We start from the raw sequence: 27,524 nt of genomic DNA, 5'->3' as shown, positions 1-27,524 counted from the left end.
GCCTTAGAAAATGTTAGCACCACAATGCTCCTTATTGTGTGTCTTTTACGACCAAGCTGCTGAAGTTAAAGGTTACTCTTATAGGCTTCATGACTCAACCTATACTGTGCAGTAAACATCACCACCACTGTCTCGTGGTCAGCGATTGGCAACCAACAGTAAGATTGCCATGAATCCCTCAGAGATCCCTCAGAATCCCTCATCGATCTTTTCCCAACTCTTTATATCAATCTTGTAACATGCAATTCTGACAGATTACTTGCTTTCCTAGTATTAAGTATTTAAATCTTCAAAGAAATGTGTTGCTCTTTAGCTTTCATGGTGGATTCTGTCAGTTTAACGGTGCCCCGTCAGAACTATCTGGTTCATAGTTCATAGATGGTGTATGTTCCCAGCAGGGTGCAGAATACATGTACATAGACGATAGTTTTATCTTAGTCTAGTTTAGTTTTAGTTTAGAGATACAATGCGGAAACAGGCCCTTTCGGCCCACCGATTCCCCGCCGACCAGCGATCCCCGCACATTAACACTATCCTATTCCCACTAAGGACAATTAAAAATATATATTTACCAAGCCAATTAACCTACATACCTGTACGTCTTTGGAGTGTGGGAGGAAACCGAAGATCTCGGAGAAAACCCGCGCAGGTCACGGGGAGAGCGTACAAACTCCGTTAGACAGCACCCGTGGTCAGGATCGAACCCGGGTCTCCGGCGCTGCATTGGCTGTAAGGCAGCAACACCGTGAACAAGTGCCACATAATTTACAGCCACCATCAACCATTCGAACTTTATACCACTGGCCCCTAGTGATCCACAAATACACCAGTGACTTGTCTGAAGAAGGGTCCCGACTCCAAACGTCTACTATCCACGCTCTCCACAGCTGCTGTCATGACCCACTGAGTTACTCCAGCACTTTGTGTCCCTTTTAATACATACTATTTGTTAATTAGCAGTGTGCGCACGGAATCAGCAGCTCCAGCTTCCAAAAGACCACCAAAACAGAAAGAATTTGGATCCAAAATCCAAGCTGATGCTGGCAAGCAAAATGTTGAAATTGCAAAGTAAAAATATTTTTGAAACCAGGGGGTGATTCAGCTCGAGAGGAAACTTGAAAGCCTCCCTTGCAGAATCTGAATATTCTGTTCAAGACAATGGAGTGCACCATGCACCCCCTTCAGATCACTGCACACAGATTTAAAATGCAGGAAAGAAGACAAACTCCTTCAGCCAGATCTTATGTTGCCCAGGAGGAATTTGCTCAAATGTAAATACATTTATTTTAAGGAGAACGATAGGTACTCGGGCTGTAAACTAAAACAAAACTAACACAGGGAAAATGGCTCCAGTTTTTATAAAATGTAAATTAATAACCATGTGAAAATTATAACAAGCGATTCTTTTGTGTTCAGAGCAGATGCAATTATACAGCCCACTAGGTCACATTTGTGTTCAACGGACCCCTTCCCCACATTCAAATGATAGCATGAAACTCTGATGATCTGCTGTCCAACTATTTGGAGATCCCAGGTCGTTCAGCATTTAGCTCACCGTAATGTTTCCTTTGCTCCCTCCCTTCTCACTGGGCCCTTACAAAGAAACATAGAAAATAGGTGCAGGAGGAGGCCATTTGGCCCTTCGAGTCAGCACCGCCATTCATTGTGATCATGGCTGATCATCCACAATCAGTACCCCGTGCCTGCCTTCTCCCCATATCCCTCGGTTCCTACAGTCCCTCCAGACTCACCACGATCCCATTCCTGCTCCTATCCATCCTCTCAACTCATCAGGGCATTAGTTTCTGCATTCCCATTACATTCCCCTCACTGGGCCTCATGGTCCCTCTCAACTCCCCAGGGCACTCATTTCCAAGCACCTTCTCCCCTTCACCAATGCACCATTCCCAGCTCCTCTTCCCACACTGAGTCCCCATTCCCGTGCGCAATCTCAAATCAACAAAACCAACGTTCCCACATTCTCATTCCATTCACCCAGGGCTTGGTGCCGTGCTCCCATTCCACTTACCATAGCCCCAATTCCAACACTCTCCTACAACTCACTGCGGCTCTTATTCCCGCACTCCCGTTAAGCTTATTGGGTTCTCCAGAAAATTGATCCAGAAAATGTGGTGGCAGGGTGGTGTAGCAGGAGACCTACTGCCTCACAGCGCCAGAGACCCGGGTTCGAACCCGACTACGGGTGCTGTCTGTACAGAGTTTGTACGTTCTCCCCGTGACCTACGTGGGTTTTCTCCGAGATCTTCGGTTACCTCCCACACTCCAAAGACGTACAGGTTTGTAGGTTAATAGGCGGCATAAATGTTTTAAAAAATTGTTCCTGATGTGTGTAGGGTATTGTTAATGTGTGGGGATCGCTGGTCGGCGCAGACCCGGTGGGCCGAAGGGCCTATTTCCGCGCTGTATCTCTAAACTAAACTATTGTGCAAGAGCCTACAAAATAAAATGAATTCAATGTTAATTTGCTATCCAGCTACTTGGAAATCCCAAATGGTTCAGTAATTGGCTTACTGTGGTTTACCCTGCTCCCTCACTACTCACTGAGGCCTCAGTGTCGAGTTATACATAACAATAACTTCCAAAGATCCAGAACATCTGCCAGATTACCGTGACCAAAGTCCCAAGCATGCCAGATTATTAAACTTTGCCTATATTTGTGGAAAATAAAAATCACTAAGTTCTATGTACTTGACAAAAATATAGGAAGACCAAGTTTGTGTGGAATATAACTTTTGGAAGCAATATTTTAGGCGCAGTTTAATCAGGATCTATTTTGGTTATTGCAACTACCTTGTTGTGTGTTATAATTCTGCTATTTATGGATTTAAGTACAGTATAGTATCTCAGCCAAACCCATTTAAAGTATATTGGCAGGTCGTTTAAGAGAGAAAATGTTTTATGTTGTATAGCACCCAGAAATGCAAACTGAAATGGTTACAGGTCTCATTTGTTGCATTCGTTCTAAGTTAGCTGATCTCAGCCAAGCCCTTGCAAGGATGGAGTTGAAAGCCTCCCTCCAATTGCCTTCTGCACGCCAGGAAGTTACAACAGCAAAATCTGGCAGGTTTGTGCTCCTGATAGGCATTCGGTGATCTTCTGCAAGCAAGTGTATCACACACAACAAATAATTCCATTGTTATATTCTCCGATTGTGCTCAGTATCCCTCAGTATCCCTATGAGTCTGGTATCAGCGGCCAATGGACTGCCATCCCCCGCGGGCAAGATGGTTATTTACATGAACATCCAAGTAAACAGGAGATCAATACCAGTGCTCCCCACCTTACCATGCTTCGACTTGCCATATTTCAACTTTGCGATGGTGCAAACGGCAGCGAGCCACAGCCCGCGTTCCGGCCACGTGATCACGTGTAGTTAATGCTTTTCGACTTACGATACTTTCGGTTTCCGATGGGTGTTTCGGAACTTAACCCCATCGTAAGCTGAGGGGCACCTGTAGTTCACTTTCTGTCATTCTCTCAGGGACATTAGGATGGAGAAAAGACCATTTAACCCGTCAAGCCTATCCCAATTAGATTATGGACTAATTATATCAAGACGTCATCTGGCCACCTTAATTCTGCAATGGTATGGAAAATGGACTCTAATATTGGGATAGTAAAGGGAACATGTTGGGGTGGGAATGGACTGGGTCTAAGCATCTAGAGAAAAGATAAATAAAGAAAATGGTCATGAGGACCTTCAGATGTAAGTGGTGGGTGGGGAGTACTCATGTGAATAAGGCAGAATTAATCATTCTGGAATTGATTCTGGATGATCAGCCACGATCATATTGAATGGCTCGAAGGCCTGAATGGCCTACTCCTGCACCTATTTTCTACGTTTCTATGTTTCTAATAAAGAAATGGACCAACAATCAGAAGTGTTGTTTTTAGGCAATGCAGATGAAAGCGATAAAGAATGTGATTATATAAACCGTGAGAATAAAGTCAGAAATGTGTGAGTAACATATTGCAGTATAAGGACAGGTTGTGGCTCAAAAGAGGCATTATTTATTCAAGCATGGATGATAGGAAAACCTGCATAAGTTTGGAGTATTTGACATGGTGGCACTTCACTGATTCATGGCTGCAATGTGGTCAAGACTGAAAAATTATCTATTTGCAAAGCAGGAACACGAAAGTGAAGGAGCCGTCTCAGTGATAAGGATGAAATAACTTCAATGTTAATAGACAATAGACAATAGGTGCAGGAGGAGGCCATTCGGCCCTTCGAGCCAGCACCACCATTCAATGTGATCATGGCTGATCATTCTCAATCAGTACCCCGTTCCTGCCTTCTCCCCATACCCCCTGACTCCGCTATCCTTAAGAGCTCTATCTAGCTTAAGAATGGATATAACAAGCGGGAAGCAGGCAGGGGAGGCTTTATGGGTGGAATTAAATAGAAAAGGTTTTGGGAGTCTGGTGAGAGTTGTATTTAGGCTATTTGAAACGCAGGTGTAAAGTGTCAGAATGCGCAGATTAGTCAAGTGTGTAACAAAGGCTGGGTGGTTAATGGGCCAATTTAACTTTCAAACAGATTGGGATAAGGAGACGCTCTTAAAACAACTCCAACTTGCCCATCCATGAAGGCTTGACAAATCGCTCAGCTCTACCACCAGTTCTCCACAAAATCCTATTGGACATGCTTGTAGAAAAGAGAGGTTTGAAACCACCATCCAGAACAAGCATTTGATTTCAGCTCAACAGGGACTGCACCTCATATGTCGCTTGGGCAGCTTACACTCCAGCGCTATGAATATTGACTTCTCTAACTTCAAGTAACCCTTGCTTTCCCTCTCTCTCCATCCCACCCCCTTCCTAGTTCTCCGACCACTCTGACTCTCCCTGATTACATTGTATCTCTGTTTGCTTCGTTGTCACCTTCTCCCAGCTAACAATGGTCTTTTCTACATTTTCCTTGATCTTCACATCTCTTTTGATCTCTTACACTTCCTTGTCTCCGTAACTCCCTCTCTCCCATTGACGCTCAGTTTGAAGAAGGGTCTCGACCTGAAACAAGGGGCCACAGTTTAAGAATAAGAGGTAGGCCATTTAGAACTGAGATGAGGAAAAACTTTTTCAGTCAGAGAGTTGTGAATCTGTGGAATTCTCTGCCTCAGAAGGCAGTGGAGGCCAATTCTCTGAATGCATTCAAGAGAGAGCTAGATAGAGCGCTTAAGGATAGCGGAGTCAGGGGGTATGGGGAGAAGGCAGGAACGGGGTACTGATTGAGAATGATCAGCCATGATCACATTGAATGGCGGTGCTGGCTCGAAGGGCCGAATGGCCTCCTCCTGCACCTATTGTCTATTGTCTATTGTCTATTGCCACCCATTTCTTCTCTCCAGAGATGCTGCCTGTCCCACTGAGTTACTCCAGCATCTTGTGTCTATCAGCAGTGACGCAGCCTGATATCGACCTGCTGTAAACAACATAGAAAGTGTTTAGTCAAATTGGGAAGGGACACGTACACTTTGTCCAGATGACACACCAGCGGAGGATAAGGAATTATGCAGGATATGACTGTGGCAACTGTGATCAAACTATACACCACATCATTTGCCATTTGTGTAGACGGGAAAATGCTGGAAACTATTATTAAGGAAGTGGTCACACGCACTTGGAAAATATTAAAAGGATCGAGCAGAGTCAACATGATTTATGAAAGGGAGAGGTCATACTTGACAAATCTGTTGGAATTATTTTGAGGTTATGACAAGCAAACCCATTTTATGTGGAGTATTTGGGCTTAGAGCATGCCTTCAATAACAAAATTAGACGGCGTGGTGTTGGGGATTAATATACTGGTACAGGTTATGGTTGGTCAATGAGCAAAAAGGAGACATAATGAATAAATGGGTCATTTTGGGTTGGAAACCTGTGATAAGTCGGACGCAGTAGTAATTGGTAGTGGAATAATAGCAGTTTATAATCTACCTATCATTAGAATGAGGGGATCAAGTGAAGTATATTCAGGTTTGTTGATAGAAACAGAAAATAGGTGCAGGAGTAAGGCATTCGGCCCTTCGAGCTTGCAACCGCCATTCAATATGATCATGGCTGATCATCCACAATCAGGACCCCAATGAAAAGCAATGGAGCAATGTTGGCTGAGAGAGATACAGAGGAAAGTGCAAGCTTTTAACCTGCTGAAACATGACTGGGCACTTGCAGGAATGGCCCTTCTTTAGATGGGATGCCTAAAAACTCTGGTCACAGATTCAAAATAAGATGAGAAGACATTTCTTCATCCAGAGGAAGAGAATCTTTAAAATTCTCTATCCAAGAGCCTGTGGTGACTTCGTCTATGGTTCGTGTAAGAAAATAACTGCAGATGCTGGTACAAATCGAAGGTATTTATTTCACAAAACGCTGGAGTAACTCAGCAGGTCAGGCAGCATCTCAGGAGAGAAGGAATGGGTGACGTTTCGGGTGCTGGCTCGAAGGGCCGAATGGCATCCTCCTGCACCTATTTTCTATGTATCGATGTTTCTATGTAAGAAATGAAAGGAAGCGTTGAAACATAGAAACATGCAAAATAGGTGCAGGAGGAGGCCATTTGGCCCTTCAAACCAGCACAGCCATTCATTGTGATCATGGCTGATCATCCACAATCAGTAACCCGTGCCTGCCTTCTCCCCATATGCTTTGATCCCACTAGCCCCTAGAGCTCTATCTAACTCTCTTTTAAATTCATCCAGTGAAATGGCCTCCACTGCCCTCTGTGGCAGAGAATTCCACAAAATCTCAACTCTCTGGGTGAAAAAGTTTCTTCTCACCTCTGTTTTAAATGGCATCCCCTTTATTCTTAAACTGTGTTCCCTGGTTCTGGACTCCCCCAACATTGGGAACATTTTTCCTGCATCTAGCTTGTCTAGTCCTTTTATGATTTTATACGTCTCTATAAGATCCCCTCTCATCCTTCTAAACTCCAGTGAATACATGCCCAGTCTTTCCAATCTTTCCTCATATGACAGTCCTGCCATCCCAGGGATTAACCTCGAGAACCTATGCTGCACTGCCTCAATAGCAAGGACGTCTTTCCTCAAATTAGGAGACCAAAACTGCACACAATACTCCAGATGTGGTCTCACCAGGGCCCTATACAACTGCAGAAGGACTTCTTTGCTCCTGTACTCAAATCCTCTCGTTATGAAGGCCAACATGCCATTAGCTTTTTTCACTGCCTTCTGTACCTGCACGCTTACTTTCAGTGACTGGTGCACAAGGACACCAAGGTCTCGTTGCACTTCCCCTTTACCTAATCTGACACCATTGAGATAATAATCTGCCTCCTTATTTTTGCTGCCAAAGTGGATAACCTCACATTTATCTACATTATACTGCACCTGCCATGCATCTGTCCACTCACTCAACCTGTCAAAGTCACCCTGCAACCTCCTAACATCCTCTTCACAGTTCACACTGCCACCCAGCTTTGTGTCATCTGCAAACTTGCTAGTGTTATGCATGTGTTATTGCTAGTGTTAAGCACGATGACAAGATGATTGGGTTCGAGGAGCAATAAAAAAAACAGCAAAACTTTGTGGCCATAAGGTCCACAAGCAACAAGAGAAATGTCCTTCAACACTGGAAAGGGAAATTCTAGCCAAAAGAAACAGTTTAGAAACGGTCCCACACACAAAGAGCATGTTTAGAGTTGGATGAGAGGTTGCAGATCAGCCACTATGCCAGTCAGGGTACACTCACCGAACTCAAACAGCTGGTGTTCTCATTTATAAAAGATTTTAGAAATACAGCGTTGAAACAGGCCCTTCAGCCCAGCGAGTCCATGCTGACCACCTGTTCACATTGGTTCTATGCTATCACACTTTCTCATCCTCTCCCTCCACACACTAGGGGCAATTCACAAAGGCCAATTAACCTACAAACATGCAAGTCCTTGGGTTGCGGGAGGAAACCAGTGCACCCAGAGGAAACCCACGTGGCCACAGGGAAAGTGTGCAACACACTCCACACAGTCGGCACCTGACGTCAGGATGGAACCTGGGCCTCTGGCGCTGTGAGGCAGCAGCACTACCAGCTGCACCACTGTGCTGTTCCAATGTTCCATATCAACTGGAATGTACTGAGGTGAGAAGGAACTTTTTAAAAACTGAGGTGAGAAGGAACCTTTTTCACCCAGAGAGTTGTGAATTTGTGGAATTCTCTGCCACAGAGGGCAATGGAGGCCAAATCACTGGATGGGTTTAAGAGAGAGTTAGATAGAGCTCTAGGGGCTAGTGGAATCAAGGGATATGGGGAGAAGGCAGGCACGGGGTTATTGAATGTGGATGATCAGCCATGATCACTACGAATGGCGGTGCTGGCTCAAAGGGCCGAATGGCCTCCTCCTGCACCTATTTTCTATGTTTCTATGTTACTCAAAGTAAGACTAAGAACCAGCAGGGGAAAGTTTGAGGAAAGTTCATGTGAAAGTTCAAGCAGCTGAGGTTGCAGTGCGGCTGAGATCCATGTTGTCAAATACTGGAGTGGAATCCTAAATCCGAAAAACCATCCATAAATTAGGATGAGAAGTTTGAGAAAAGCTACAATATTCCCCAAAGAAAGAAAAGACAAAATCAGAGGATAATCACCCATTCCTTGTCTCCGGAGATGCTGCCTGAGGTTTATGTCTACCTTCGATTTGAACCAGCATCTGCAGTTATTTTCTTACACAATATGTTGGGAGCTGAAGGATGGATTGCTGGATTCAAGCTTTTAAAGATACCAAGAATCTTCAGCGCTGTCACAATCCTAACCTTATTCTAACAAAGCAACTCCTTTTACAATGATAGTACTTGTTATAATGAAAGCAACATCAAGTTCCACCAGGGCTTCGAAGGTTACATCACCCTGATGGCGACACGTATCCATTACTTTCAGTAGTCGGCTGCCGTAACGCAAACTGTTTGAACAGAACCAAGTACTGGGGCTTGAAACCGTTTGGAAAAGGTCATTTTAACATGTGTTGTGCTCAATTTGAATGGAACATTCTCTGCATTTGACTTATCATTGAAACAACACTGACCAAAGTGAGACAGGGGTGGTTTAAAGGGGGCAGGACTGTGTGAAATGTTGTACCATTTCACACAGGGGGGGAGACACAAAAATGCTGGAGTAACTCAGCAGGACAGGCAGCACCCCTGGAGAGAAGGAATGGGTGACGTTTTGGGTCGGGACCCTTCTTCAGACTGAGATCCAAGGGAGAGGCAGACACGGCACGGTAGCGCAGCGGTAGAGTTGCTGCTTTACAGCGAATGCAGCGCCGGAGACTCAGGTTCGATCCTGACTACGGGTGCTGCACTGTAAGGAGTTTGTACGTTCTCCCCGTGACCTGCGTGGGTTTTCTCCGAGATCTTCGGTTTCCTCCCACACTCCAAAGACGTACAGGTATGTAGGTTAATTGGCTGGGTAAATGTAAATATTGTCCCTAGTGGGTGTAGGATAGTGTTAATGTACGGGGATCGCTGGGCGGCACGGACTTGGTGGGCCGAAAAGGCCTGTTTCCGGCTGTATATATATGATGATGATATGATGATAGAAACATAGAAACATAGAAAATAGGTGCAGGAGTAGGCCATTCGGCCCTTCGAGCCAGCACTTTCATTCAATTGTCTATTGTCAATATGATTATGGCTGATCATCCAAAATCAGTACCCCATTCCTGCTTTTTCCCCCATTTCCCTTGATTCCATTAGCCCTAAGAGCTAAATCTAACTCTCTCTTGTAAACATCTTGAGACATAGAGATATGGAAGGGTAAGGTGTGAAAACGCAGATTAAAGGGGACAACAATCAAGGAGAATGTAGAATGGTACATTGTTAGCTGAGGGGAAGGTGACAATGAGGCGGACAATGCTGAGATATTCTGACCAGAATTAAATCTGGCCATTTTGTTTTACCACATCATTCCATCATGATAGTGCACTTCTGCACATTGTCCCCATGTTGTATTTTGGGTCGAGACCCTTCTTCACACTGGTTAGGGATAAGGGAAACGAGAGATATAGACGGTGATGTGGAAAGATAAAGAACAATGAATGAAAGATATGCAAACAAGTAACGATGATAAAGGAAGCAGGCCATTGGTAGCTGTTTGTTGGGTGAAAATGAGAAGCTGGTGCGATTTGGGTGGGGGAGGGATGGAGTGAGAAGGAATGCCTGGGCCACAATGTTGGGGGAGTCCAGAACAAGGGGCCACAGTTTAAGAATAAGGGGTAGGCCATTTAGAACTGAGATGAGGAAAAACTTTTTCAGTCAGAGAGTTGTAAATCTGTGGAATTCTCTGCCTCGGAAGGCAGTGGAGGCCAATTCTCTGAATGCATTCAAGAGAGAGCTAGATAGAGCTCTTAAGAATAGCGGAGTCAGGGGGTATGGGGAGAAGGCAGGAACGGGGTACTGATTGAGAATGATCAGCCATGATCACATTGAATGGCGGTGCTGGCTCGAAGGGCCGAATGGCCTCCTCCTGCACCTATTGTCTAATGTCTATTGTCTATCTGAAGTTAGAGAAATCAATATTCATACCACTGGGCTGTAAGCTGCCCAAGTGAAACATGAGATGCTGTTCCTCCAGTTTGCATCTAACCTCACTCTGACAATGGAGGAGACCGAGGACAGGATGGTCAGTGTGGGAATGGGAAGGAGAATTAGTGTTTGGCAACCGGGAGATCAGGTAGGTTCAGGTGGACTGAGCAAAGGTGTTCAGCGAAACGATCGCCCAGTTGGTGCCCAGTCGCCACAGAGGGTGTTGTGACGACAGGTCTTCCCTTCAGACCGCTCCGATCCCCATCACTGGCAAACAGACCAGAGGAAGCCTGCGATCTAAACCACAAACAATGCCCGGCCAATGGAAAACTCCAGCACTCTGGAGTAAACTGAGGCCATGGCCACACGAACCATACTCACCTGCAGATCAACTTACCTGCACCTCGTCTGCCCTGCTCCTGATAAACCCAGGAGCACCAGCCGGCAGGGGAGAGGTGGACGGGAAAGGAGAGGTGGACGGGGAAAGGGGGAAGAGGTGAATGGGAAAAGGGGGGAGAGTTGAACGGGAAAAGGGGGAAGAGGTGAACGGGAAAGGAGACGTGGATGGCAAAAGGGGGAAGAATTGAACGGGAAAAGGGGGAAGAGGTGAATGGGAAAAGGAAGAGGTGGATGGGAAAAGGGGGAAGTGGACAGGAAAGGAGGGGTGGACGGGAAAAGGGGAGAAGAGGAGGACGGGAAAAGGGACCTATAAACCCAGAAGCTCCAGCCAGGTAAAGGAGAGAGTAGGGGCAGGAAAAGAGTCAGATAATCTGAGACAGAGGGATGTTTTTAATGTCATACTCATATATGTTTGTAAGATGTAGATTATAACTGATACCCAGCTAATGATCTGACCCTGTCCCACTTCGGCGATTTTTTTAGGCGACTGCCGGCGACTGTCATAGTCGTAGCAGGTCACCGAAAAACTGGTGACTGGACCCCCCCCATGACAATGTCTATGACAAGCTACAACAACCTACCACCTAGTCGACGTCAAGCTACGGCAAGCTGCCGACAAGCAGCGACCCGATCGTCGCGAGTAGGACGTCCACCTACGACCGCACCTACGACAACCTACGACCACACAGACGACAACCTGCGACAACCGAAGTCAACCTACGTCCACCCGTGACAAGCTACGACAAGCTACGACTCTGTCGGCGACAACTGAAGACAATTCACGTCATTTTGGCCTCCGGTTTTGACGCCGGTACCTGTCGCCGGTTGGCGTAGGTTGACGTAGGAATTCACCGAATGGAATTCACCGAAGTCAGCACCGGCGACAACCTACGTCACCTGACGACAACCTACGACAGCGCCCACTGTCGCCAAATATTTTTCAACATTCTGAAAATCCAGCGGCGACCAGAAAGACGCTACGACTCTTTGGAGACGACTCACGACCGTACAGGCGACACCCCGGCGACCGTGTGGAGACAGCCTAGTCACCTGTAGTCACCTAAAACATCACCTCAGTGGGACAGGGGTTTAAGCAACTACTCTCTGCCTCCAATTGCATGCATCTTGTCTGAGCTCCTTGTACTTTATACAGGTGGTGTTGCAGAGAGACCTGCTGCCTCACAGCAGTGTATTCTCATCCCTAGTTCAACCAATTAATAGTAACTTTCTTGCATTGGGTGTCAAATACAGTTTTCTTAATGGGTATTAAAATGTATTTCTTGAAATTTGTAGAACTAATCTGAGAATTAATTCATCACAGATTGTTCGTTATCTAATGAATGTTTCTGTATTTATGGTGCTGTCTGTGTGGAGTTTGCACTCTCTCCCTACATCTCTCCACTTTCTCCCGGAGGTGGGTTTCCGCTGATACTTTACGAGGTTTCATAGAAGCATAGAAACATAGAAAATAGGTGCAGGAGGAGGCCATTTGGCCCTTCGAGCCAGCATTGTGATCATGGCTGATCATCCACAATCAGTAACCCATGCCTGCCTTCTCCCCATATCTCTTGGTTCAATAGTCTGATTGTGGATGATCAGCCACGATCACAATTCCTTCAAATTGCCAAAGATTTGTGGGTTTGTAGGTGAATTGGCAGCTGTAAATTGCCCCTAGTGAGCAGGGGGTGGACAGGAATTTGGGATGACATTGAATCAGTGTGAATGGGTGATCGATGGTCGGCGCGGGCCGAAGGGCCAGCAGGAAAGATACAGATCCAAGCTGTATCTTTCAATCAATCATTCACGTAGTTCAGACTGAGTACATACAGTTTATTCAAGGACTCGGCACAGACTGCCTGGGGAACTTTATAAACACATTGCTGCAGCACAGACAGCAGTAAATTACATGACACGACCATTAAGAGGGTAACAACTTCAACCAACATTTATTGCTCAAAACCAATATTACAAACATAAGGCATACGGAGTGCAAGCATCTACGAGTAGTGTCTATTATTGTACCATTAAAATCTACAACGCATCTGGGAATCTGCACCTAATTGCCAGCAGGCACATTGGCTACTAATATTCAAACAGCAATCATAATTTGGTGATAATGCAACTAAAACCAATTTATTGATATCTGCCTTGTTTTTAAAGTGGCCCACTCCCTTGATGACACTGCATTCAATGGCATCAAGTGAACATAATTGTAACTAACGCACATCTTCGAATACAAGTCAAAAGTAGAAGTTCTTGCATTCTGGCAGACATGCAAAAACAAAAAAAGACATTGAGAGGCTGGGCTGTTTCTACTCACGACGCACATCGATGGCTGAAAACAATCTTGGCAGAAAGGTCTCAACATGCTTTCTAATTAATGAATATCAATGATTCTGACTTCAAGTCTGCTTCCTAATGTGGCATTATAATCAATCAATCCCTGGAAACGTGCCAGAATCCATCCAGGACTCTCAGCTGAATATTCAATCTGCACATCGCCTTTAACATTGCAAAATGATGCAGTGGCCAAGTTTGGTTAACATCATCTTTAGGGTCCCCAAAGTGAAATAAATAGATCATGGCCATTGGCAACTTGGAATTTCTGGAGGAAACAAAAATCCTTTAGACAATAGTGCGAGACAATATGCAATATCCTGCAGCATCTTTAATAACTATATTTCACAACTGTGATAGCTATATACTTTACACCGGAACTGATCTGATCACCTCCAGACAACAGACTTGGAATTTATGGTGAAGAATATGCCAGTGAGTGATGTCAGACTTGATAATGTACAAGAAGCTGGAAGGCAGCCCCATGCATTTGAACAGCTGCATGAATGAAGTCTGGCCAAATGACAGCAGGAATATTAAAAAATAAACGTATTCTTCACTTGCTTCTCGGCCTCAACGCAGAAACATTTATTTTTAAATAAGTTCCAGATGTGAATAGAAAGTTTCTTTACTATTACCTTCTCACAATGTGTGCAATGTACCCTACAGGTTGCTCAAAGCACAGACACCTCAAGTCTGAAGAAGGCTCTCGACCCGAGATGTCACCCAGTCCTTCTCTCCAGAGATGCTGCCTGACCCGCTGAGTTACTCCAGCACTTTGTGATACCTTCGAGACCTCAAGTTCAGGATATTACAAATGTTGCAGACATTTCATGATGCTGAAGATTTGATTTGGTCCCTTTTAAGGATTACCGACAGCTATTTTACAATCTGTCTTCTGTTGCCTTAGATTTCATCAGGCTCACCAAGGAGCTACCCCATGGGCCTGGCCAAGCTGGCCATCCGCCAGGCACGGCGCCAGGCGGAAGAGGGCTCTGCCCGAGCCGGCTGCCTGCCCCTTTTCCGGGGTTACGTCCGTGCCCGGGTTGTGTTAGAGAGGGACCACGCGCTGTCCACGGGCACCCTGGGGGATTTCCGGGACCGCTGGGCATCCTGGACAAGGATTGTAACATAGTTGTACAGTAGGAAAATAACTGCAGATGCTGGTTCAAATTAAAGGTAGACACAAAATGCTGGAGTAACTCAGAGGGTCAGGCAGCATCTCTGGAGAGAAGGAATGGGTGACGTTTCGGGTCGACACCCTTCTTCAGACTTAGAGCATGTTGCTAAACTCTCGTCAAAGAGAGGAGGAGAACTTCTTCAAAGTAGACATACCTTGAGGAGAAATCGCAGTGGAGTGGCAAGTGTGTAGGAAAATAACGGCAGATGCTGGTTCAAATTGAAGGTAGACACAAAATGCCGGAGTAACTCAGCGGGTCAGGCAGCATCTCATAGAAACATAGAAAATAGGTGCAGGAGGAGGCCATTCGGCCCTTCGAGCCAGCACCGCCATTCATTGGGATCATGGCTGATCATCCACAATCACTAACCTGTGCCTGCCTTCTCCCTATATCCCTTGATTCCACTAGCCCCCAGAGCTCTATCTAACTCTCTCTTAAATTCATCCAGTGATTTGGCCTCCACTGCCCTCTATGCCAGAGAATTCCACAAATTCACAACTCTCTGGGTGAAAAAGTTTCTTCTCACCTCAGTTTTAAATGGCCTCCCCTTTATACTAAGACTGTGTCCCTGGTTCTGGACTCCCCCAACATTGGGATTATTTTTTCCTGCATCTAGCTTGTCCAGTCCTTTTATACGACTGGACAAGCTAGACGCAGGAAAAATCTCAGGAGAGAAGAAGTCTGAAGACGGGTCTCGACCCGTAACGTCACTCTGAGATGCTGCCTGGCCCGCTGAGTTACTCCAGCATTTTGTGTCTGCCTTAATAGTTGTATAGTAGTTCGTTTAGTATGTTTGTTGGTCTTGTACTATGGTGGTGGGTTCTGATAGCGCAGCGGTAGAGTTGCTGCTTTACAGCGAATGCAGCGCCGGAGACACAGGTTCGATCCTGACTACGGGTGCTGCACTGTAAGGAGTTTGTACGTTTTCCCCGTGACCTGCGTGGGTTTTCTCCGAGATCTTCGGTTTCCTCCCACACTCCAAAGACGTACAGGTATGTAGGTTAATTGGCTGGGTAAATGTAAAAATTGTCCCTAGTGGGTGTAGGATAGTGTTAATGTACGGGGATCACTGGGCGGCACGGACTCGGAGGGCCGAAAAGGCCTGTTTCCGGCTGTAGATATATGATGATGATGATATGATGATGAAATATTATTTTTAATAATTGAATAAAATTTTTGATTTAAAAAAAAGGAGTTATCGCAATACTGCATGCCAACCTTGTCCAGATCTGGAAAGGCAACCTGAGCTCACACATCATATTGGTGGGTTAGAAAATAGTCCTGCCCGCAAAACATCTTTGGTTATACTTTGAAGATGGAGACAAAATGCTGGAGTAACTCAGCGACACAGGCAGCATCTTTGGAGTGAAGGAATAGGTGACGTTTCGGGTCGAGACCCTTCTTCAGACTGAGAGTCATGGGAAAAGGGAAACAAGAGATGTAGACGTCGATATAGAGAGATGGAGAACAAATGAATGAAAGATACGCAAAAAAAAAGTCATCTAGCCACTGGAGAAATGGAATAGGTAACGTCTCGGGTCGAAACCCTTCTTCAGACTTTGATACTCCCATCTGACAGAAGCAAAATACAAACCACTGGAGAAACCCACCAGGTCAAGCAACATCTGTGGGTGGTTCAAGGAGATAGTAAGGAATTGTCAACATTGGCCCCTAAATGTCAACAATTCCTTTCCTTCCATAGGTACTGCTTCAACTATTGAGTTCCTCCAGCAGTTTGTTTCTGCATCAGATTACGGCATCTCCACTCTGCCATTGCTCCACGTTTAATATGTCATTTTTTAAATTATCCTTTAAACTGACATTTAGAAACATCTAAAACTATTAAAAAATTAAGTATCAATTAAAGAAGTTAAAAATTATTAATCAAAAAGATAAGCAATCAAGAAAGAACACTGTTAAATAATTGAAAGTATTATTGTTAACACAAACACAATTTGAAAAATAAAAACTTGCTGATGCTTGCATTTTTAATCTTGCATCTGTCAAATGTTATTTTAAATTAATCAACTTTAGGACGGCACGGTGGCGCAGCGGTAGAGTTGCTGCCTTACAGCACTTGCAGCGCCGGAGACCGGGTTCCATCCCGACTACGGGTGCTGTCTGTACGGAGTTTGTACGTTCTCCCCGTGACCCGCGTGGGTTTTCTGCGAGATCTTCAGTTTCCTCCCACACTCCAAAGGCGACAATTGTAAGTAGAGATGATACAAAGAGGTTTCAGCAATATTTGGATAAGCTGAGTGTCAGGATGAGAACATGGCAATTGGAACTTACTGAGAAAAATAGGAGGCCATCCACTCTGATGCATGTTATAGAAAAGCAGAAGACTTGAGAAGCACTGAGATGTTGGGTAATGTTGGTATTCATAGGAACTTCGGTATGCTTGTATTACACGTCATTGAAATTCAGCTTGCAATTATAAGGGCAAACAAAATCTGAGCCGTAATTGGGTAAGCATGCAGAAATTAGGAAATCTGATTGCAATTGGGTTTTGTCAGACTGTACTGCAACTGTAAAGCAAGGAAGATGGACACAAAAATGCAGCATCTCTCACAGTCTTAAGAAGGGTCTCGACCCAGAACGTCACCCATTCATTCTCTCCAGAGATGCTGCCTGACCCGCTAAGTTACTCCAGCATTTTGTGTCTATCTTCAGCAACTGTGAAGCAACTGCTTTCTTTGCAGACAAAAATGAATTGGTACAGATGTAACGGTTCACCCAATATTGTTGACTCCTGGGCATTCATCTAATGTTTAGTTAAAGGTGCTGGTATACATTTCTTCACTCTCTGGAGGTGTATGTATGCTGTACCAATGCCGTGTCACAGAAAAGCACTGGGTTTAGCTTCCTTACCCAAGAAAGGGTGCGTGTGAGGTGGGGCACGATGGCAGCCTCGCCTACAGTCTGTCTGTCCTTATCGTCTTTCTTTTGTTCTTTTTGGTAAGCTTTAAAAGTCTGTGTTAATGTTCTCCAGTTTGCTTTATGTGGGGGGTGGGGGAGGGGGAGGGGGAAACCTTTTTTCAATCTCTTACCTTGCCGGAGATGCGATTGTTTTCCGGATCGTATCTCCGGTCGCTCTGCGTCCTAACATCGTGGAGCTGGCGGCCTTGCCTGGGACTGACTTTGAGCCCCACCGCGGGGCATGGACTTGCCATCTGAGCATGCGATCCCTTGCCTGGGATCAACGCTCCTGCGGGCTTTAACATCGCGGAGCTTGCAGTCTCGGGTTGAGACCGAAGTCGGGAGCTCCAAGCTGCACGAGGTTCGACAAGCCCCGACCCGGGGTAGATCGCCCGGCGCTGGGGAGCTGAGAACCCCCCCCCCGGTGCAGGAGCTTGATCGCCCCGACGAGGAAGGCCCGACTGCCGGCGACGGGAGTCAAGATGGTCCCGTCAACGGAAGGTTTGAGGCCCCCGACCGCGGGAGGACAAAGAAGGGAAGAGATTGAACTGTTTTTCGCCTTCCATCACAGTGAGGAATGTGGGGGAGTCACTGGGTGGATGTTCATGTTAAAATGTATTTTGTGTGTCCTGTTGCTTTTTATTGGTATGACTGTATGGCAAATGAAATTCCTCGTATGTTGCAAAACACACTTGGCTGATAAAGTATGAGTGTGATTATGATTATTGTGATTATTGTAATTGTTGTGATTATTGTGATTATTGTGATATCACAAAATGCTGGAGTAACTCAGCAGGTCAGGCAGTATCTCTGGATAGAAGGAATGGGTGACGTTTCGGGTCGAGACCCTTCTTCAGACTGATGATTGTAATTATTATGATGCACAGGAGTTGCAGCAAAGAAACTGAAATTATTTGACGTCCCACATTCTTCCATTACATGGCGGTACGAAATGAACGTTGCTGAGAGTGAAGAGTGCAGCATTGGTGAGGGCAACATGTCTGAATTGTAAGAGCCCATGACTGAGTAAACTTGGGAGCCCTTTGCTTGGAAAATATAGGAAGATTTGTATTTGCCCCGCGGTCAAACTCAGGCCCAGGCTGATTCCCACAGGCTGCAGAACACTCCACTTGCTAAACATTTGACCAGATTTTTCCAGCAAAACTGTGGCGAACTTAATGTGGACCCCGTGACTAATGTGCAAATTATCCAGCATTCTGCACCAGGGAGAAGATATTCCTGAGATACAAATTGCCATACATTGGTGGATGATTTCTATCACTCCACCACTAGCTCACGGAACTGATTTATTTCAGAAATGGTGTAAGAAAATAACTGCAGATGCTGGAACAAATCAAAGGTAATTATTCACAAAATGCTGGAGTAACTCAGCAGGTCAGGCAGCATCTCAGGAGAGAAGGAATGGGTGACGTTTCGGGTCGAGACCCTTCTTCAGACTGATGTCAGGGGGGCGGGACAAAGGAAGGATATAGGTGGAGACAGGAAGATAGAGGGAGAACTGGGAAGGGGGAGGGGAAGTGAGGGACAGAGGAACTATCTAAAGTTGGAGAAGTCAATGTTCATACCACTGGACTGCAAGCTGCCCAAGAGAAATATGAGGTGCTGTTCCTCCAATTTCCGGTGGGCCTCACTATGGCACTGGAGGAGGCCCATGACAGAAAGGTCAGACTGGGAGTGGGAGGGGGAGTTGAAGTGCTCGGCCACCGGGAGATCAGGCTGGCTAAGGCGGTCTGAGCGAAGGTGTTGAGCCAAACGATCGCCGAGCCTGCGTTTGGTTTTGCTGATGTAAAGAAGTTGACATCTAGAGCAGCGGATACAATAGATGAGGTTGGAGGAGGTGCAGGTGAACCTCTGTCTCACCGAAATGTTCCAGGAATGGCGTATTTGCCGTGTGGGGAGAGATAGAGTAGACTGGGTCTGTATTCATCAGAGTTGTGAAGAACGAGGGGACATTTCACTGAACGTTACAAAATTCTAGTCTGTCAAGATACATTAAAATGCAGGGAAAGTATTTCCCTTCCCTCCCTGAGGATCCGAGGAACAGAGCCCCATTACAGGAGGGATGTGGAGACTTTGGAGAGGGTGCAGGAGGGCTTTACCAGAATGCTGGAGTAACTCAGCGGGTCAGGCAGCATCTCAGGAGAGCAGGAATGGGTGAGGTTTCAGGTCGAGACCTAGATTAGAAAGCATTATGCCAGACAAACTTGGATTGTTTTCTCTGGAGCGCTGAAGATTAAGGGGAGCCTTGATAGAGTATCTAAGATTATCAGCAAAGATAGGGTAGACAATCAGAACCTTTTTCCCATCGAGCAAAATCCAGAAGCCATAGTTTTAATGTTAATTGAAAGGAGATGTGTGGGTTTGCTTTTCCACACAGTGGATGACTGGTAGGCACGGCCAGGATTTTGGTGGAGGTGGATACAATAGTGGTGTTTACCAGGCTTAGATATGCAGGGAATGGAGCGATATGGATCATGTACAGGCACATCAGATTAGTTTAGGTTAGTATCATGTTTGGTGTAAACATTGCAGCCCAAAGAACCCGTTTCTACACTGTGTGTTCCAACTCAATAGGGGACGCAATTATCCTTGATCGGACTTTGCTGGCTTTGCCTTGCACTAAACTTTATTCCTTTATCATGTATCTATACACTGGACATGTATTGTCTTTCTGCTGACTGATATACCTCGGTACACGTGACCATAAACTGAGAAGCTGCACTAACATGTTGCATGACTGAGATGAGGAGAAATAATCATGCGAAGGTGTTGAACCTTTGCAAGTTTCATCCCGGACACTTGTGCAAACTCAAAATAGAGATTTGGCATTAATGTAACTGAGGGATATGAGAAAAGTGCTGGAAATGTGCTTGAAATTGTGTTATCTTAGTGAACAATGGAGCAAGCTTGAAGGGTGATAAGACCTGCTCCTGCCAACACATGTTCTTACAATATGCTTAGCATATGATCAGCGTTTGCCAGCACTGGGCCTGTACTCGCTGGAGCTTCGAAGGTTGAAGGGGGACCTCATTGCCTGCACTATGAGATAACTTACAATAGCCAAATGTTAACAAACACATCTTTGGGATTTGGGAGGAAATTTAACAACTTCGAGCTACAGAGAGGTGCTGCATGAAATCAGACCCATTGGCCCACTGAGACCATCAAATGTCTATTTACACTAATTCGACTTTAAGCCAACATCCACTCCGCCCCAGATTCTACTGCTCACATGCACACTAGAGGGTAAATTACAGGAGCCAACTAGCAACTTGTTGAGCTCACATGAAGATGTGATGCTGAGGCTCTATAAGGTGCTGGTCAGGCCGCATTTGGAGTACTGTGAGCAGACTTAGGCCCCATATCTGAGGAAGGATGTGCTGGCTCTGGAGAGGATCCAGAGGAGGTTTACAAGAATGACCATAGGAATGAGTGGGTTAACATATGATGAGCGTTTGACAGCACTGGGCCTGTACTCGCTGGAGTTTAGAAGGTTGAGGGGGGACCTCATTGAAACTTACAGAATAATGAAAGGCATGGATAGAGTGGATGTGGAAAGGATGTTTCCACTGGTGGGAGAGTCTAGGATCAGAGGTCATAGCTTCCGAATTATAGAACGCTCTTTTAGAAATTAGGTGAGGAGGAACTTCTTTGGTCAGAGGGTAGTTAATCTGTGGAACTCATTGTCACAGAGGGCTGTGGAGGCCAAGTCAGGGGATATTTTTAAGGCAGAGATAGACAAATTCTTGATTAGAACGGGTGTCGAGGGTTATGGGGAGAAGGCAGGAAAATGGGATTAGGAGGCAGAGATCAGCCGTGATCGAATGGCGGAGTGGACTCGATGGGCCGAATGGCCTAATTCTACTCCTGTAACTTGTGAACTTGTGATTCCAGAACGGTTCGCACAAATCGTAAGGTCTGAAAAATCAAGCCCAATGTCACGTCCAGTCAGCCTGACATCAGTGGTATGGAAAACGCTGGAAAGTGCTGGAAAGTGTAATTCAGGAAGTGGTAACCGGCCATTTATAACTGTTAACGCAGATTTATGAAATGAAAATCACATTTGTCAAATCTGTAATATTTTCTTGAGATTTTAACTGCTGAGATAGATAAGGCTGAACTTCTTAATGTGCTGCAGTTGAACTTTCCAAAAACCTTAAGTAAGTTGCCACAAACGATAATAAAACAAAATCAGAGGGCATTTTAATGGGGCTAATCCACAGATGGACTGAGCACTCTTTATAGTCAGTGAACAGAAAATAGGAATAAATGAGCTAACTGTAGTTCCCTGTTTTCTTTTTCCGTCCTTTCCTAAATAGTGTGTTTAAATTTGCTGTGAGTTTACTTGGGCTGCTGTGATCTGTGCTCGGCCCCAGCTCTACATTCGTCATCTGGAAGAAGAAGACAAATTCTTGATTAGAACGGGTGTCAAGGGTTAGAAAGATAGAAAACATTGGAAAATAGGTGCAGGAGTAGGCCATTCGGCCCTTCGAGCCAGCACTGCCATTCAATATGAGCGGCACGGTGGCGCAGCAGTAAAGTTGCTGCCTTACAGCGAATGCAGCGCCGGAGACCCAGGTTCGATCCTGACTACGGGTGCTGTCTGTACGGAGTTTGTACGTTTTCCCCATGACCTGCGTGGGTTTTCTCCCAGATCTTCGATTTCCTCCCACACTCCAAAGACGTACAGGTTTGTAGGTTAATTGGCTTGGTAAATGTGTAAATTATCCCTAATGTGTGTAGGATAGTGTTAATGTGTGGGGATCGCTGGCCGGTGCAGACCCGGTGGGCCGAAGGGCCTGTTTCCGCGCTGTATCTCTAAACTAAACTAAAACGAAACTAATATGATCATGGCTGATCATCTAAAATCAGTACCCTGTTCCTGCTTTTTCCCCATAAACCTTTGATTCCTTTAGCCCTAAGAGCTAAATCTAACTCGAGAGAGAGAGAGAGAGTTATGGGGAGAAGGCAGGAAAATGGGATTAGGAGGCCATGATTGAATGGCGGAGTAGAATCGATGGGCCGAATGGCCAAATTCTATTCCTATAACTTTTGAACTTGTGAAGAAGACATTAAATGTGATATATCTGCAAAACTAGGTGGCAGTCTGGGCAGTGAAAAAGACACAGACAGGTTTCAGGGGGTTGGAGGTAGGTTCAATAAATGGTTAATGAATACAGAAGAAAGTAGGTACTGTGGAAAATGTGAGATTGTCCACTTTGGTTGGATAAATTAAAAGATATATTTTTTAATAATAAGGGATTAGAGGTGCTGATGTTCAGTGAGTCCTTTGTGTCCACACACACAATTCAGAAGGAATTATTATGTAGATTAAACAGCATTTAAGAATGTAATAATATGTAGGAACTGCAGATGCTGGTTTACAAAAAAAGACACAGAGTGCTGGAGGAACTCAGTGGGTCAGGCAGCATCTCTGGAAGACATGGACAGGCGATGTTTCAACCTCTGGTGCAAGAGGATCAGAACACAAGGGATACCTTATTCCAATTAATTCGGGCTCTGTTGACACAGCAACTGGAATTTTAAGTATGGCTGTGTTCCCTACTTTCGGAACGACAAACTTATTCAAATGGAGTGCACCAAATGATCACCCCATATTGCTTCTTGGGATGGTGGGTTTGTCAGAAGAGGAGTGATTAAGCAGACTGTGTTGAAAAATAACTGCAGATGCTGGTACAAATCGAAGGTATCACACAATGCTGGAGTAACTCAGCAGGTCAGGCAGCATCTCAGGAGAGAAGGAATGGATGATGTTTCGGGTCGAGACCCTTCTTCAGACTGAAGGGTCTCAACTCGAACGTCACCCATTCCTTCTCTCCTGAGATGCTGCCTGACCTGCTGGGTTACTCCAGCATTTTGTGATAAGCAGATTGTATTTATTCTCAAAAGGAGACACAAAGTGCTGGAGTAACTCAGCATGCCAGGCAGCATTTCTGGACAAGGATGGGTGACGTTTTGGGCAGAGTGGGCAATGGGGGTGTGGGGAAAGCTGGAAGAGAGCAGGGGCAAGAAATAAAGGAAAAGCCTGTCAAGTAAAAGGTGGGCCCAGGAGGATGGGGGGCTGTATATTCCATTGACTTTATTCAGAAGTGATCTCACTGAAACACACAGAATTCATTAGGGCCTTGATGCAAAGTTAATGTTTCCAAATCCAGGACAGAAATGAGAAGAAATGAAGGTAATGAATCTTTGGAAATATCTCCTCAAGAGTGCCATCAAATCTAAATCAGTGTTAAAGATGGAGAGCCATAGATTGTTGCACGTTAATGGAATAAAGAGAATGGGTTTAGTGCAATAAAGTGACACTGAAGTAAAATATCACCCATGATCTTATGAACTGGCCTTTTCTAATTTCTCTACCTTAAATTTTTATCTTAAATGTTGCTCTTTGCCGTGAGTCAAGACTGAGCATGAGCCACACTGGCTTGGACAAAATGTCTGCATGTTAAGTCCCCATGGCAAAGCAAGGTTGTAAGCCCTTTACTGAGCAAATAGAGAAAGGGTTGCATTGGCAACTGTGGCCAAAATCAGGCGCGTATTAATTCCGACACCCATACTTCAGGCTACAGGGCACAATACATCCAGAAAAGTGATGGGCGTGTTTAATGTGAGCACTATGACTAATGCACAAATTATCCACCGTTCTGCACCCTGATATTCTATCAGATGCAAACTGCTGTACCTGCTGAATGATTCCTGCCACACTCACATTAGCTCACCAAACCTCTTTCACCATCACCCCTTCCCCGAGTTTCGGGAAACTCCACGCACACACCTTAACGACCAGCTGAACCTGCCAATGATATTCTTTTTCACACCGTTTCCTTCTCTATTGTCTCCTGGTTTCATTCTTAATCCTGAATCTTTTGATTGGGGAGAGAGATCGTTAATGGCATCACTCCCCCCAGATCCCCCATTGATCTTGATGCAACTCAGATTTACAACAGTTGGAGGGGGAAACATCAAACTGCGCCCAGGCCAATAGGTGAATGGAAATTGCAGGCTGCAAACCCAGCATTTCCCGGGACCTGAGTGACTGAGCTACAGTGAGAGGTTTAGCAAGCTAGGACGATATTCCTAGGAGCACGGGAGGCTGACAGGTGATCTTATAGAAGTGTAGGAAATCCCCTCCAAACTTACCAAACTCGGAGAACTAGTTCTCTGCCTCTCCCGAGGCAATTGGATCCTTGACATCCTCACTGGCAGACTAAAATCACTACGACTTGGCAACTCGTTGGATCAGGCAGCATCTCTGGAGAACATGAATAGGTTGGAACCTGAAATGCCACCTCTCCATGTTCTCCAGTGGTGCTGCCTGGCCCGTTCAGTGACTCCAGCACTTTGAATCTGTATTTGTAAACCAGCATCTGTGCTTCCTGGTGTCTGCATCTCCCAGGGTACATTCTCTCCCAGAACCGCCCTACTAATGGGGTTGCATTGCAGACACGACAATTGTGGCGTGAATTAATTTTCATCTCTTTCTTCGTTTTGCATATTCCAATACCTGAACCATTTCAACATGTAGCTGGTGGTATTTCCGGTTAGTAAATCAATCATTAGCAAGGGGTCCAGTGTAGGGCCCACGGCCTTAACAATCGCATTTGTACAGAATTATCATTTTTGCTAAAATGCTGATGCAAATGGTGAAGTTGGCTTTTTTGAATGTCATGACTATTTTACCTCATTAGTTGCCAAACTGCAGTTGATATTTATTATCACTGAAAATGATGGGTACGTAACCTATAATTTTCAGTTCATTAAAATTAATGGCTCAGATTTTATTGGGTAAGTGCGTTCAGATGAAAGGCATGTTTACCTGTGTCAGAGTAAACAGGGTGTGTTTGACTATAATTAGTGTCCCTTAGAAAAAGCAATGACATCAAAGCCAGAACAGCAACCAGACAGTGATTGTGATGGGAAATCGCTGCTGAGTTTGGGATCTGTGTTTAACAATAGGGCGTATCTCACTGACAACGGCAGGTCACATTCTTCACACGCAACCTGACTCAGTCTGAAGAAGGGTCTCGACCCGAAACGTCACCCATTCCCTCTCTCCTAGATACTGCCGGACCTGCTGAGTTACTGCAGCATTTTGTGATACCTTCGATTTGTACCAGCATCTGCAGTTATTTTCCTACTTCATGAGAAAAGAAATAGGTGACATCAACTTAGGTGATGTTGTAGGTAACTACAGGTGACTAGGCTGTCTCCACACGGTCGCCGGGGTGTCACCTGTACGGTCGTGAGTCGTCTCCAAAGAGTCGTAGCGTTTTTCTGGTCGCCGCTGGATTTTCAGAATGTTGAGAGTTTTTCGGCGACTGTTACAATAGAATAGATTACAATAGACAATAGGTGCAGGAGTAGGCCATTCAGCCCTTCGAGCCAGCACCGCCATTCAATGCGATCATGGCTGATCACTCTCAATCAGTACCCCGTTCCTGCCTTCTCCCCATACCCCCTCACTCCGCTATCCTTAAGAGCTCTATCCAGCTCTCTCTTGAAAGCATCCAACGAACTGGCCTCCACTGCCTTCTGAGGCAGAGAATTCCACACCTTCACCACTCTCTGACTGAAAAAGTTCTTCCTCATCTCCGTTCTAAATGGCCTACCCCTTATTCTTAAACTGTGGCCCCTTGTTCTGGACTCCCCCAACATTGGGAACATGCTTCCTGCCTCTAATGTGTCCAATCCCCTAATTATCTTATATGTTTCAATAAGATCCCTCCTCATCCTTCTAAATTCCAGTGTATACAAGCCCAATCGCTCCAGCCTTTCAACATACGACAGTTCCGCCATTCCGGGAATTAACCTAGTGAACCTACGCTGCACGCCATCCATAGCAAGAATATCCTTCCTCAAATTTGGAGACCAAAACTGCACACAGTACTCCAGGTGCGGTCTCACCAGGGCCCGGTACAACTGTAGAAGGACCTCTTTGCTCCTATACTCAACTCCTCTTGTTATGAAGGCCAACATTCCATTGGCTTTCTTCACTGCCTGCTGTACCTGCATGCTTCCTTTCATTGACTGATGCACTAGGACACCCAGATCTCGTTGAACTCCCCCTCCTCCTAACTTGACACCATTCAGATAATAATCTGCCTTTCTATTCTTACTTCCAAAGTGAATAACCTCACACTTATCTACATTAAACTGCATCTGCCATGTATCCGCCCATTCACACAACCTGTCCAAGTCACCCTGCAGCCTTATTGCATCTTCCTCACAATTCACACTACCCCCCAGCTTAGTATCATCTGCAAATTTGCTAATGGTACTTTTAATCCCTTCGTCTAAGTCATTAATGTATATCGTAAATAGCTGGGGTCCCAGCACCGAACCTTGCGGTACCCCACTGGTCACTGCCTCCCATTCCGAAAGGGACCCATTTATCCCCACTCTTTGCTTTCTGTCTGTTGGTTTGACGCCAATGAGCGTAGCTTGACGTCTCCTGACGTAGGTGCTGTCGTAGGTTGTCGCCAGGTGACGTAGGTTGTCGCCGGTGCTGACTTCGGTGAATTCCATTGGCGACTCCCTACGTCAACCTACGTCAACTGGCGACAGGTGCCAGCGTCAAAACCGGAGGACAAAATGACGTGAATTGTCTTCAGTTGTCGCCGACAGGGTCGTAGCTTGTCGTAGCTTGTCACGGGTGGACGTAGGTTGGCTTCGGTTGTCGTAGGTTGTCGCCTGTGTGGTCGTAGGTTGTCGTAGGTTGTCGTAGGTTGTCGTAGGTTGACGTCCTAAGTCGCGACGATTGGGTCGTCGGTTGTCGGTAGCTTGCCGTAGCTTGACGTAGACTAGGTGGTAGGTTGTTGTAGCTTGTCGTAGACATTGTCGTGGAGGGGGTCCAGTCGCCGGTTTTTCGGTGACCTGCTACGACTCTGACAGTCGCCGGCAGTCGCCTAAAAAATCACCTAACTGGGACAGGGCCTTATTCTGTCACATTTAAAAAATTGAAGTGATTAATTGAACTGATTGAAATTAATAACGTTTTGTTAAACTAAGTTGATTACAAACAAGAAGACATGCTTTTAGGTGGGTTGTGGATAGTTCCTGTCTCCCAGCACCAGAGATCCAGGCTCTGTGGACT

The sequence above is a fragment of the Rhinoraja longicauda genome, chromosome 4 (genome assembly GCF_053455715.1).
Source record: "Rhinoraja longicauda isolate Sanriku21f chromosome 4, sRhiLon1.1, whole genome shotgun sequence".
Taxonomy (NCBI): Eukaryota; Metazoa; Chordata; class Chondrichthyes; order Rajiformes; family Arhynchobatidae; genus Rhinoraja; species Rhinoraja longicauda.
This window is presented reverse-complemented; position numbering follows the sequence as displayed.